We start from the raw sequence: 14,906 nt of genomic DNA, 5'->3' as shown, positions 1-14,906 counted from the left end.
GTAGGAGCTGCCCTCTATCCAGCTAATGCTTGAGCGTGATTTATGTTTCTTACATATTACCCAAAATATCCTCTCGAGATCAGACCTTCGATCCCGTCCTTCAGTTGTCTGCATTCATCGGTGGTATGGCTGCGTCTCTATGGAATCTGCAGTATTTATTGGTATCTCACTTTGATTTTTGATTTCGCATTAGATCAGGTTGTCTAAACGGGACTTGATTTTCGTTTGCAATAAAAATGTTTTCTCGAGTTTCTGTAAGCTCAGTACAAACTGTGTAAATGGAGAAATATTTATCTTCTTTTTTTCTTTTTCCCCCCATCCGCCTCCGAGTTATTCCCTTCATTTTTCTTGAGGGCCGCAACGTTGATGGGGCAGCCGAGGTCAAGGCTGAGTTGACATTCATCGTTGTAGTTATAACAGGTTGGGGGTTTGTTTTAATGATGACCTCGCCTCCTCTACATTGACGAATCTCGGAGCCCTTTTATTGAACTCATTTATTATTCTTATAGGTTTCCTTTGCATATCATCCCAAAGGGGACTTCCTAGCAATACCACAACTCGTACTGCCATAAGATGACCACTTTCATTTACATTAGGGGCTCGTGCTACCTCTATGTTAAACCTTGCTAGGTAGCTCTTTAACGACTCTCTCGGCTGCTGTCTGACATTATTCAAGGTCGAGGCTTTGGGTCTAACGCCTACCATGGCTTTGAATTGTTTCTTGAACTCTTTTGCTAATTGTTCCGATGACCAGATTGAATGCTTTCAAAACTTGTCGAACTAGTTTTTTGCTGGTCCCGTCAACGTGGTTGGAAATAGCATGCTCCTAAGCTTGTAACAAACGTTGTTGGCGTGCCCGTGTTCTTTTCGGCTATTCAAATGTGCCCGTAAATCCAGGTTTGAAGGGTTAGCCTGCCCTGGATCTGATTCAAATGATCTCAAAGATCAGGGCTATTGTTCTCGTAATTCCCAATATTCTTGGGCTTGGTATTGTATACGCTCACCAACCTACTGAGGTCCAAACTTCCACTCATGAAACTAACATTTCTCTCTGGTTGCGTGGGTCGATGGTTGTGTGGTGGGTCTTCCACTGGCCCCCTCGCTCCAGTCATTTGTGACCTCAACATATGACTTCCTGCTGGCTGGGATACCCTATGTCCTCGGGGAGCTTCACATTCACCCTCGTGTCCAGGTCGAGCCCTGCGGTTTCTATCTCGGCTACCACTCTGAGAGGGTCTTTGGGGTGCTCTTTCCCCTATCTGGTTCCCATTAAGAGCTAATTGGGGTGCCTCTCGAACTGGGGATGGATGCCTTATTGGTGATGGAGGGTGCCTTATTGGTGATGGAGGGTGCCTTATTGGCGATGGCGGGGGCATTCCATTGTTAGGTTTGGAAGGTCCAGAATTGGCTTGGAATGGCTCCTAGTTATTCCTGACAGGCTCGGGGTTATTGTTCTGAGCTACGTAGGGAGCTTGGTTAATCCTTATTCCAGCCATTACACTCACCGTCGGGTTGCCAGTAGTAGCATTTTGAGTGTTTCTCCCAAGGCGATCGTTGCCGGTATTTTCCCTAGGCCTTAGTTGGGCTTCTTGGGCCCTTTGTTCGGCCATTCTGGTGGCCATACTCCCACAGGGACGCCCTCTGGTCCTCCAAGGAGGTGCCTATGCCTCAGCGGCTTGCCTAGCCAATTCCTCGATCTATCATGTGGCTTCATCCAATTGTTCACGCAGTGTGCGATTCTCCAATTCCACAATGGGCATGTCGGGCCTGGGGGTTAGAGTAGGTGGCCCCCTGGAGTCAGATGATGCACTTCTTTCATCCATGCCCTGATCTACCATAACCTGTTCCCCAGGCCTTCGCAGGTAGTTCTCAGCATGAGGAGTTCATTCCTCAGGGATTTGTGGCAATGGTCACCCACCAATTCCAGGATTGTTCATAGCGACCATTGATGTTGTGCATGAGGTTTCTAATATACAATGCATAAATTTTTTTAATGCTCTCAATGAAATCACCAAACTGTTGACGCCATTTTTCATCAACTTAGATATGAAGAGCACTTAACAATGTTGTAGAAAAAAAAAGAATAATTCCCTGATCTACCATAACCTGCTTCCCAGGCCTTCGCAGGTAGTTCTCAGCATGAGGAGTTCATTCCTCAGGGATTTGTGGCAATGGTCGCCCACCAATTCCAGGATTGTTAATAGCGACCATTGATGTTGTGCAGGAGGTTTCTAATATACAATGCATAAATTTTTTTAATGCTCTCAATGAAATCACCAAATTGCTGACGCCATTTTTCATCAACTTAGATATGAAGAGCACTTAACAATGTTGCAGAAAAAAAAAGAATAATTCCCAAGCTTTTTACGTGGTTTAGCAGTTAAAATTTGCCTATTCCACAAGTCAATATTATTTTTCACAATACTCTCTCAAAGCTTTTCTCAGGAAGCAATTTGGTAGAGTATTCTCTAGTCCAATCTATGCCTGAGTACAAATGAAATTCCCCAGGCTATTTATAGACCTAGTTGATAGAATATCTTCCCCTTATTTTTGGTAGTTATAATCAATCATTCAAATATGAAATAAATACAAATAAATGCATTAATTACATAATATTCCATGATAGTAAGGATTTCATTATCTGATAATAACAAATCCGTAAGGAATATGGATTTTCTAACAGTTGCAGCATGCAAACTGTGTCGTTGAGCTCGATTGTAAAACTGGCGTGCTTTTCGAGACTGACCCACACTTTGAACTTGTCATCCTAGTCAACCTCCTCCTCTTCTAGTTACTTTGCCGACCTCACTCTTCGGAGATGATCAGTGCCTTCGAGCCTACAACTTAAGCTCGAACAATGTCGCTCATGCCCGAGCATTAATAAATGACCAGACCTGGGATCATGTCAATTTATACAAGTGTACAACCAATCACTTGTTATTTTCGAGCTTAACCATTTCGAGCCTACATTTCGAGGCTATTTATTTATTCTCGAAATTTGGGTGTAACAAACGTTTACAAAGTTGTTTATAGTTTAAAAAGGGTATTTGCAACTCAAAAGTTACAACCAGCTAACCTAAGCGGCAAAAATATGGTTTAACCCTAGTTCCTCTGAGAAAGCCCGACTGTGGTGGTCAAGTCGCTGCATATGTACACGTCGCCACTGAAGCTCTCTAACTCATGGCTAGCCCAACTTCCTTTTCCCCTTACCTACACCACATAGCACCCGTGAGCCAAGGCTCATCAAGAAAACTTAAAAATGCTCATAAGCAGTTAATAACACGTTACCAATTCATAACAAGCATGCCTAGCAGTAATAATCCTACTCTTGCATGCATACCATTCATATAAATGACAACAACGTCATATGGGGTCAGATGCCCTAATTAAATGATTAATGAATCATACCGGGGGCTGTTTCCCAAAATACATGATTAATAAATCATACTGGGGCCCAACCCTAGGATATGGGACTAATTAATCACCTCGAGGCCTATTGCTCAATCCTCTGTATAACCAGCCTTGGAGCTGGCCCAGCGTACCTGTCGCTTAATTTTCCACGACCATTGGGTCAGACAAGCATATGATGCACTCCTGATTAGGCCTAACCATATCAGCCAGCTCTCAGCGCGCTATTGTTTTCCTTGACTCATAAGTCAATGCATTCGACCAGTGCTCAACGTGCTATTGTCGTTCTTGACTTATAAGTCAAGTCTTTTGAATCAGATAATGAAGACAAGCATATATCATATACCAAATATCCAGATACAGAGCATTCAACGTGCTTAATCAAAAAGCACAGGGATAATAATAATAATGCACATTCTAAGGGGCCCAAGCCCTAATCAATCCTATAATCAACATTCGGGCCAAGCCTAATCAAGTACATCCAGTATTGGGTGCAGTTTTCTTACCTCAGGTCCGAGTGCAATGTAAAATAAGAACGACCCTCGAGCACAATTCTGATTCCAATCCCGTAGCGATAACCTAGTCACAACCAAGTATAGAATCTCGTCAATAACAAGCAAATAAAGGCTTTCAGACCGTGTCCTAGCCTTCGTAACGTCGAATCCTACTAAACCAGGTAGTAGGATCAATCTTGAGCCCTTAGGTTTGAGTTCCCGCACTCAAAAACTCCCTAGGGCCCAAAAACCCTTAAGCACAGCGGCCCAACCATTTGAGCCATGGCCCACCCCAAGTCAGAGAGCCCAAGGCTCTCCCTCGTTTCTACTCGCGCCGTGGCTCAAATGGCCCAAAGGCACCTGCTTTTCCCTGTGTCCAAGAGAGTCGCGGCACCCCAAGAATAGGGTCGTAGCTCGACATGAAAACTCTATTTTTTCTCCATTTTCTTTAAATCAAAACCAACCAAAAACCTATCCAAACATAGCCAAATCCCAAAAGTACAGTTCCCGATCAACTCAGAAGCTCAAAACCATCAAAACCCAAGTTACAAACGAATCAAAAACTCATCAAAACCACAAAATCAAATCAAAGCTTAAGAACTAAAAAATAGAAACTCAAAGCTTAGATTACCTCTGATTAAGATGTTTTCTAGCTAAATCTTCAGACTATCAAGATTTTAATCTTCCCTATAATCATTATGACTCTAACCTCGCTTGAATCCGAGCTCTAAAACTAGAGTTTCCTTCGAAAATGCTAACGAGTGTCAAGAGAGAGAACGAGACAAAGAAAGAGAAAGTTGAACGTGTTTCTGTTTATGTCAGGTTACTTAGGGCTCAAGTAACCTTAAGAAAATCCCAAGGCTCGGGGTACCCAAAAATGCCCCCAAGGGTAAAATAGTCAAAATTCCCAAAACTCCCTCCTAATCTCACTAACTTCGAATATATCCTCGAATATTTATTCCCATTACCCAATATCCCGGTAATGTACTAAATACCCAATATACCCATTGACTCACCACGAGTCAAGAATTGGTCCCATTGTGACTTTCCCGCTAACTTGCTCCCTAGGATCGCCTCATGCTTAGTAACCCAAATATATCCACATAATAATGTAGTCCCACACATATATCACATATAATCCAAATATACCCATAACGAGCCAAATTACGAAAATTTCCATTCTGATAAGAAACGGTCCCACATGCATATTTAATACACCTAAGCATGCAGATCTAGCAATATTATAATATAACTCACATAATCATGCAATGATACACATATAGATCACATAAACACATAAACACATAATCTTCCATAATTTTCCATCTTGGCCCCCTAATCAAAGCCCTAAGCCTTATTAGGTAAGTTGGGACGTTATAGCCGGGGCTGGAGGGGCAGTCGCTTGAGCTTGGGGAACAGCCGGCGGGGATGGAGGCACCACTCTTGGTACCATCGGCACTTCAATTTGAGAGGGCCTTAACAACCTCTGACGTTTTTCCCAAACGTAGCCAGACAATCCCATGTGGTCTACCAAAAAGAAAGGAGTTGGTTAACACTCAGAGGTAAGGGAAAGATAGAGAAATAATAATAAAAAAGAAAAGAAATGACAAATGCATGCAAGAAGATCTAAGTACGTAGAATCTCCTCAAGAGCCCCACCGTTATAAGGCTCCTCTAAGTGAAGAGTGAAGTGGGCGAACTCTCGGACGAGTCGGCCTTTCTCCTGCGTGGTGTTTGTCTCGTATTTACAAAACCACCTTGCATGCATGGACGTTACCTCATCCAGAGGCGCAAATCCTCGAAGGTGAATTCTTCTCTTTGGGTGGCGAAGGAAGACATCTATTAATTCTTGATAGTCTTGGAACTCCTCCTCCATCCATTGACGCTCTGAGACCTGCCCACACTCAAGGAGTGATGGTGAAACCCATATGTGGTCAGAGTGAACTCCCTCCCTTACATGCTTAGTATGGTAAAGGGTTGTGTGGAATTTACCTTGAGGACAAGTCATGGGGCTTATGTCCTGACCCTTCTGGAGAAGCTTGTATTGGTGTGGGTGAGCCTCCATGATGAGGAAGGCAAGACTCATCTCTTGGTTTGGGAGGGTTTGAATTCTTTTAAATCTCGCATGGTAGGCATCCACGTGAGGAGTGCGGCAGAAGGGGCCTGCAAAAGACTCAACTACAAAGGACTAGCCACAAAAGGAGGAAAACTTATCGAAAACAAGTCAAGGAGAGACTTACCAACCTTGGCAAAGTCCAGGAGTAATGTCAAATTGGTCCACATGGAAAAGCCACTTTTCCAGAAAAAAGTGTTCTTTGTAGTCTCGTGCATGGCTCTCATTGTCGTTCAGAGCCTTATAGGACATACTCGGGTACGTACACATCATCAAAGTATAACACATGTCACGATTCCCCTTCTTCGGGCAAGCTCGGAAGCTGTATATGTAAAGGATCTTTTCTAGAGAAGGGGCGGGCCAATTCTGCCTCCAATGTAAGACGAAGAGCCCTCCTAACACCCGATATCTGTTTGGGGATAGTTGGAGAAAAGCTATGGCGACAAACTTCAAGAAGTCGACATAGTATTGGTGCAGCGGTAGCGCGGTTCCCACCTGGAAGTGAGAAGCGCTCCACGCTCTGAAGCCATGGACACTCTCGTTAGCCTTCTCATCGTCCCTGGACAAGCACACCAGCATGTCTCGAGTGTCCACTCCAATGTGTGCTATAATCATGTTAAGAGTTCCCTAGTGTCTCAGCTTGCTTGGGAGTTCCTCTACCTCGAAGCTGTCGATGGTATTGTTGTTGTCCACTAGCAGGGGAACCATGTTGGCCTCTTCCTCCAATATGCCAACTATAATAGGCCTCTCCATCGTTGAAGTGTTGTCTACCCTCACCATGAGGGCCCTATCTGTTAGGAAATTTTAAACAAGAACTTATTTATTTTCATGTAAATTATATATTAAACAAATTAATAGAAGAAACCATAGAACATGTTTCTATAATTGAATTTAAACAGAGATAATGATAAGAACACATACATTATCTGCAGCGGAATGAATAAGTCCTTCCTTCAGTTTCTCTAACCTTTGTATCCTTTCTGTCGCAAGGTATCACCAAGAAACTGAACCAATCTTCAAATTTCTTCATAGCCTTCCAAAGAATCCTTAGAATCACCTAGACTAGAGTGGGAATTCTCAACACATGAAATATATAGAGAGAGAAGAAGAGAAGAAGATAATATATAGACTTAGAAAAGGACTTTTGCTGTAGAAAGAGTCTAAAACTCTAAAGCATCAAGAATAGATCTTCTGATCATCTGTTTTCAACTCTCACTTATGTAACGACCCAAAAATCACTAATAAGGCTTAAGGGCCTTGATTAGTGTGCCGGGAGGGCATAATTGGTTTATGTGTGATTTAAATGATTTTAATGCATGATTCTGTGATAAGTATGCTTAAATGATTATATGGATATATGAGATGCATGTTTATAGGTATTAATATGCATGTGGGGCCCTGTTTAGCTTATAGGGGAATATTTGGAATCTTGGCCCGTTGAGGGCATAAATGTGACTAAATGTTATAATTGTAAGGCCACATTATTATGTGGATATATATTTGCAGCATGCGGCTCGAGGTGACCCTAGGGAGCCAATTAGCGGGAAAGTCCCAACGGGACCAAATACTTGACTCGGGGCGAGTCAAGGGGTATTTTGGGCATTAGATATTTATTTGGGTTATGGATTGTGAAAATAAATAATTGGAAATATATTTGAAGTTAGAGAGTTTAGGAGGGAATATTGGGGAAATTTACCATTTTTCCCTCGGGGACGTTTTTGGTACCCCGAGCTTTGGGATTAACTCAAGTAACCTAAGTTAGATAAAACAAAACTAAGGGAAAGAGGTAGAAACCCCTAAACCGACCCTTCCCTTTCTCTCAGCTCAGCTCACTCATTTCTTTCTTTCTCTCTCTCTCTCTCAAGCCAATTTATGAAGCTAAGGAGGGATTTTGAGCTAGGGATTTCTTGAATTGAGGCTAAGGACTTCAGAATTAGCTTAGCAATTACTTGGTGGATTTGTTCTTTAGTAAAGGTAAGTCTCTAATTATGGTTTAGCACTTGAATTCTATGAATTGCTGGCTGTTTTAGGAGGTTTATGAGCTTTTGGGTTTTGATGTGTGTCGTATGCCATGTCAAATTTAAATATATATTTTTTTATTCACTTACACAAGCTACTTCAATATAGCGGTAAATAAGGGTCGAACCCACGAGGACTATGATCAAATTATTATTCAAAGTAATACTAGACTAAAATTAAAAAGGGGTTTTAGTTTTAATAGCTGAAAACATAAAATGAAATAAATATCAACGATTGAATAAATAAGGATATAACGATATTAAAGAAATAGTCAAGAATTACTCTCCACCTTCAATAATGAATCTATCAACAAATGATGAATAATATTCTCTATTCCCACACTTATAGGAAACATTGTCCTCAATGCAAAATAAAATGAAAGAAAAGAAAGAAAAAGAAAAAGAAAAACTCCATCAACTGAAGTGAATGTTCATTAATTAGTCATATCCTTGATCATCTTCAGGTTCCTCCTCGTTTTCATCATCTTGCATCATGGGAATAGGTGGTGGATACGGTTGACTCCACTGTGGTGCAGGTGGATAGTTTGTCATGTCCAAGCCAAGGTGTATGGCATTCATCCTGAAACAAACATCTTGATAACTAGCCCACTCAATCATGCGCTGCTGATGTTCTTGGAATTCAGTACAGTGAACATGTAACTCTTGAGAGGTAGTGTACAAAGATTCCTCCACAAGTGTCATACGGTCTGCCAAGGTCAAAAAAATTTGTAGATGGCGGTGGGCTAGTTTGAGTATGAGAAGATGAGCTAGCCCCTGCAGTGTCAGTGACCTTGAAACGAGTGATGGAAGATCTATTCAGTATATGCATGGGTTGCAACAAAGGCTCTGAGGGATCCCATTTCACACCAGCTTGAGCACACATGGCGGTAATGAGATAGGGATGATGGAACCCCTTAGAAACATGTCTGAAACTGCTCTGAATGGAAGGCTTGATAATGCGTCCCACATAAATTGTTTTCCCCTTCAAGATAGCATATAGAAGTATAGCAGTATCCACATTCACATCACTGACATGTTTAGTGGTAAATAATTTTGCATTAATAAACTTATGCCAGGCTTTCTCAATAACTCCCATCGCCTCTATCTTAAATTTAATAGGATGACCTGTTTCAGTTAACTTCCATTGGGTATTTAGCTTACACAGAAATTGGATAATCTCATTAAAGTCAGGATTATCAACGATTTGGCTATACTCATCACTATCAATGCTAGGAAGCCCATAAAATTGATTTATGGCTGCACTTGAGAAATTCACATGAACGCCTCGCACTGTAGCCATAGCTGTAACTTGAGAAATTTTGTTAGCATAAAACTCTCTGACAATAAGGATTACTGCAGCATCAGGTTGTGAACAAAATTTCACCCAATATCTTTTCTCAATCTGTTCCGCAATAGATGGATACCCATGACGAATCTGTTGGGAAAACTTTATACAGGATCTTTATTTATTTTCATGTATATCTTATATTAAACAAATTAATACGAGATAGCCTAAAACATGTTTCTAAAATTGAATTCAAAGAGAAACAATGAATAGAATACTTACAGTATACGCAGCAGAATTAAAGAGTCATTACTTTAGTTTCTCTAACTCTTGTATCCTCTCTGTCGCAGAGTATTATCAAGAAACTGAACTGATCTTCTATTTTCTTTACAGCCTTCAAATGTATCATTAGAATCACCTAGACCAGTGTGGGAAATTCTCAACACATGAGATAGATACAGAGAAGAAGAAGAGAAAATAATCAAAGAGGCTCAAAAAATGACTTGTGTTTAGAGAGAATCTAAAACTATCAGAAAACTAGTGATTAAACTTCTCTCTAAGCACTCATTTTATAGACTCAATTAGGTCATTTAATTTAATTAAAAAATCAATAAAATAATAGCCATTTTAAAGCCCTAGGTCGAAATTATCATGGGCTTTAGGCCCGTAGAATTTCTCATTTGATTATAAGCCCATTGGACTTAAAAACAAGGCCTGTATTATTTTCTATTGATTTAATTTATTAAATAATTATTTAAATCCTTTACCAAATTAATTATTTATAATTTGAACCTTTATTTAAACTTATTTATTAATTTAGATACCAATTTATCTTAATTAATAAATCTACCATAATTTCTCTTTTCTTCTCAAAATTACACAACTTTGTGAAACTATCAAAAATTGACATGGTCAACTTTGATAATTCTAATTGATAATTAAATCAATTAATTGAGACCATCTAGATGATTTTATCCAAGGTACAATGGGGACAATGGGCCTATGAAATCAAGCTCCAATAAGTTATCATAAATCTAACAAATAAATTTACTAACTTATTAATTCCTCGTGACTCCATTATAGACTCGGAATTGCGCTCTTGAATTCATAGAACGCTCTATAACAAATATAGATACGCTTTTAATTATCCATTGTTAGAACCATAATTGTTACTCAATCCTCTATAGACAGTCTACAATGAGAAAGGACTAAAATAATGTTTTACCCCTCATTGTATTTTATCCTTAAAACACTTAGTTCCTTGTAAATGATATTTCTGTAAACTAATTTAATTACTGAAATGAGATCTCTATCAGTTAACACCTTGAACCAAACTAAAAGGAAACCATTGTTTCACTTCTTCATCAGAAGCTATAGATGTTCATATCTATGATTAACACTCCCACTCAATTATACTACCGAGTTCCCAAGATGTAAGTATGGGCTAGTCCGTTGGGTAAGCTGGTAACGAACAAGTCAAAGAACTCAAATAATACAACCAGTTAGAATACTAACCACTCAGAATTGAGATTGAATTGACCTATGGTCAACTATATGATATGACTAGAATAGATAATAACGGTATGTTTACTTATCTTATCAACTGTCAATATCTGTCCTGTTCGATGTAACAAATACATCCGATCTTATCTACTTTGCTAATGTTCTGGAAAGAACATAACACTGTAATGTGTAAGTAGATCATATCGTAGATTGGCGAGTCAGTGTAAATCCAGTGCACTGACTAATCATCGGACTAAATTATTTTGAACATATAATCATATTTATATTCCACTGTGATTACGTCACTATAAATAAGATTAGCTATATGCTCGGGATTTAATAGAAGTTTATATTAAACAAATAATCATGAAAATAAAATATGTGAGCAAAGTGATTAACCAAGTCAAAAAACGATTTCTATTCTTTTATTGATAATAAAATGAGATTACAAAGAATTTGGGTTTTAATTAGGGCATAAAACCCCGACAGAATCTCCATATCAAACCCCCTCTCTTCAATCATCATTTTCTGTTTCACTACCGCATCTTGATAGCGTTTGAATGCCTCCTCAGAAATAAATTTGGTGGCATCAAATTGAACCTCAGATGAGGAAACACCTTTAGTATTCTTTCTGAATCTCTTTGGTTCCATTCTTCAGTTCAAAACTCATGGATAACGTTCTTGCAATTGACTATAGAAAGTCTTTGTAAGCTTGATTGTGTCAATGAAGCACCTTGAAACTAGTTGATTAATCTCAATTGTCAAAAATTGAAATTTATGGGACTTTAGGTTTTGAAAGGGAATTTGTGTAGAAAAAGAGGATTTTGATGAGAATAGGTGAAGAATTGTAAAAGAATTTGAAGAATGATGATAGAATTTAATGATTTTGGGGAGTAATTGGAGTGAAAATGATAGTGTTTTTCTTTTTTTCGGTTTTGGGTCTTTGTATGTATGGGGAGTGGAAAAAATGAAAAAGGGTCTTGAAAACAAATATTCTGAAAACGCAAAGTGGTCGCGACCACTGCTCTCTATTCTCCATGCTGCGGCCTGGAATATGGCTGGTTGCGCAAGCCATTTGGCCAAAAAAATTATTTTTATTTTTTTAGAAGGAATAAAATTAAAATAAAAATAAATAAATTCAAAAAGGAAGAAATAAAATTAAAAAAAATGTCTTGAAAATAAAATACATAAAATTTAGCTAAGTTTAACGTCGCTAGCTCAACGTATAACCTTTTCATACCTAATCAACATATTTTGGATCAAAGAGGTGAATCATAGTAGCTTGTTCCTCCTTGAAATACTCATAATAAGGCTTCAATCTCTGGCCATTTACCTTGAGTATTTTTCCCGTTGATGGACTTGAAATTTATACCGCTCCATGAGGATAGTGATGTACCATTATGAATGGTCCAAGCCATCGAGACTTCAACTTACCTGGAAATAGTTTGAGGCGAGAATGATACAATAATACTTTCTATCCCACATCAAATGTTTTCTGAATAATTCTATTTCGATCATGAAAGACTTTGGTATTTTCTTTGTAAATCTTAGAGCTTTCATAAGCATCATTACGAATTTCCTCTAACTCTTGTAATTGCAGCATTCTTTGCTGGCCTACATTTCCCATCTCCATGTTACACTTTTTCATAGCCCACCAAGCTTTATGCTCCAATTCAACCGGTAAATGACAAGGTTTTCCATACACCAACCGATACGGAGACATACCAAGAGGTGTCTTATAAGCCGTGTGATACACCCATAGAACATCATCTAATCTTATACTCCAATCCTTTCTATTTGGATTCACCGTCTTTTCAAGAATAGACTTGACTTCTCTATTCGATAGCTCAACTTGGCCATTTGCTTGCAGATGGTAAGCAGTGGTTACTTTATGAGTCACTTGATAATGCTGAAATAAGGTTTCAATCATTTTATTGCAGAAGTGAGTACCTCAGTCACTAATTATTGCCCTTGGAGTACCAAATCTCACAAAAATATTCGATCAAATAAACTCAACCACTGTTTTAGAATTATCTGCTTTAGTTGCTTTTGCTTCCACCCACTTAGACACATAATCCACCGCTAAAAGAATATACTCAAAATCAAATGATGATGGAAACGGTCCCATAAAATCAATGCCCCATACATCAAAAATCTCGATAATAAGTATGGGAGTTTGGGGCATTTGATCCCTAGCAGTAATATTACCAACTCGTTGACAACAGTCACATGACTTACATTATGCATATGAATCTTTAAAGATGGTAGGCCAATAGAAACCGCTGTCAAAATACTTTATGGGATATTCTTTTTGGTCTAAAATGACCTCCACAAGCTAGAGAATGTGAGAAAGCAAGAATAGATTGAAATTCAGAATCAGGAACACACCTTCGAATGACTTGATCAGCGCAATGTTTCCATAAATAAGTCTCATCTCGAATAAGTCTACTTAAATGATCAACCACCAAATTTTCTGATCCTCTCTTATCTTTTATTTCAAGATCAAATTCTTGCAGAATTAAAATCCACTGAATAAGTCTGGGCTTCGCTTCTTTCTTAGCTAGTAAATATTTAAGAGCTGCATGGTCAGTGTAAACAATAACTTTGGTTCCAATCAAGTAAGATCGAAACTTTTCAAAAGCAAAGATGACCGCTAAAAGCTCTTTCTTTGTAGTAGAGTAATTCAACTGAGCCTCATTAAGAGTTCGAGAGGCACAGTATATAACATGAGGCACATTACCAACTATTTTCCCAATAACCGCTCCTATTGCATAATCACTAGCGTCACACATTATTTCAAAGGGTAACTCGCAGTTTGGTGGCTGAATAATAGGTGTTGATGTTAAGGATTCCTTTAATTTATTGAATGCAAACAAACCTTCATCATTAAATTCAAATGCCACATCCTTTTGAAGAAGATTTCATAAAGGAGAAGCAATCTTTGAGAAATCCTTTATAAACTGCCTATAGAATCCTGCATGACCAAGAAAGGATCTTATTTCTTTCACATTTGACGATGGTGGAAGAGAACGAATGAGATCAATTTTTTCCTTGTCCACTCCAATCCCTTCTTCTGAAATAACATGCCCCAAAACAATACCTTGTTGCACCATAAAGTGACACTTCTCCCAATTCAATACAAGATTAGTGTCAATACATCGTTTAAGAACTAGAGTTAAATTGTGGAGACACTTATCAAAAGAATCACCATAGACACTGAAATCATCCATAAACACTTCTATGATGTTTTCTATGTAATCTGAGAAAATACTAACCATACATCATTGAAAAGTGGCAGGATCATTGCACAACCCAAATGGCATTCTACGAAAAGAAAATGTGCCAAATGGGCATGTAAATGTGGCCTTCTCTTGGTCTTTAGGAGCAATACCAATCAGATTATAACCTGAATAACCATCAAGAAAGCAGTAATAAGTATGTCCCGCTAATCTTTCAAGCATTTGATCGATGAATGGCAAAGAGAAGTGGTCTTTTCTAGTTGCAGTGTTCAACTTTATATAATCAATACAAACTCGCCACCCTATTTGAACTCTTGTGGGTACTAAATCATCCTCATCATTCCTTACCACAGTGATGCCTGATTTCTTAGGAACTACTTGAACTCGACTCACCCACTTGCTATCTGAAATAGGGTAAATCACACCCACACTTAAAAGCTTCAGTATCTCCTTCTTAACTACCTCCATCATAGGTGGATTTAACCTTCTTTGAGCTTCTCTAGAAGGCTTGGATCCATCTTCAAGGAGAATATGGTGCATACACATAGTTGGGCTTATTCCCTTGATATCCGCTATGGTCCACCCTATGGCTGTTTTATATTCCTGAAGTACCCTTATTAAACGATCCTCTTGTACTTGGGTAAGTTTTGTGGTGATAAGAACCAGTAATGTCTCTTTCTCACCCAAGTAGACATATTTTAGATGCTCCGGTAGTGATTTTAATTCAAGCTTGGGTGGTGATTTAACAGATTGTTGAAGTTGCTCATGAGAAATAGGCAACTTTAAGAACGACACCGCTTTAGAAACCTCTCCACCACTATTAAGTGCAGCCATTGTCTCCTTTACT

Source organism: Humulus lupulus, chromosome 2, assembly GCF_963169125.1.
Source record: "Humulus lupulus chromosome 2, drHumLupu1.1, whole genome shotgun sequence".
NCBI classification, from domain to species: domain Eukaryota; kingdom Viridiplantae; phylum Streptophyta; class Magnoliopsida; order Rosales; family Cannabaceae; genus Humulus; species Humulus lupulus.
This window is presented reverse-complemented; position numbering follows the sequence as displayed.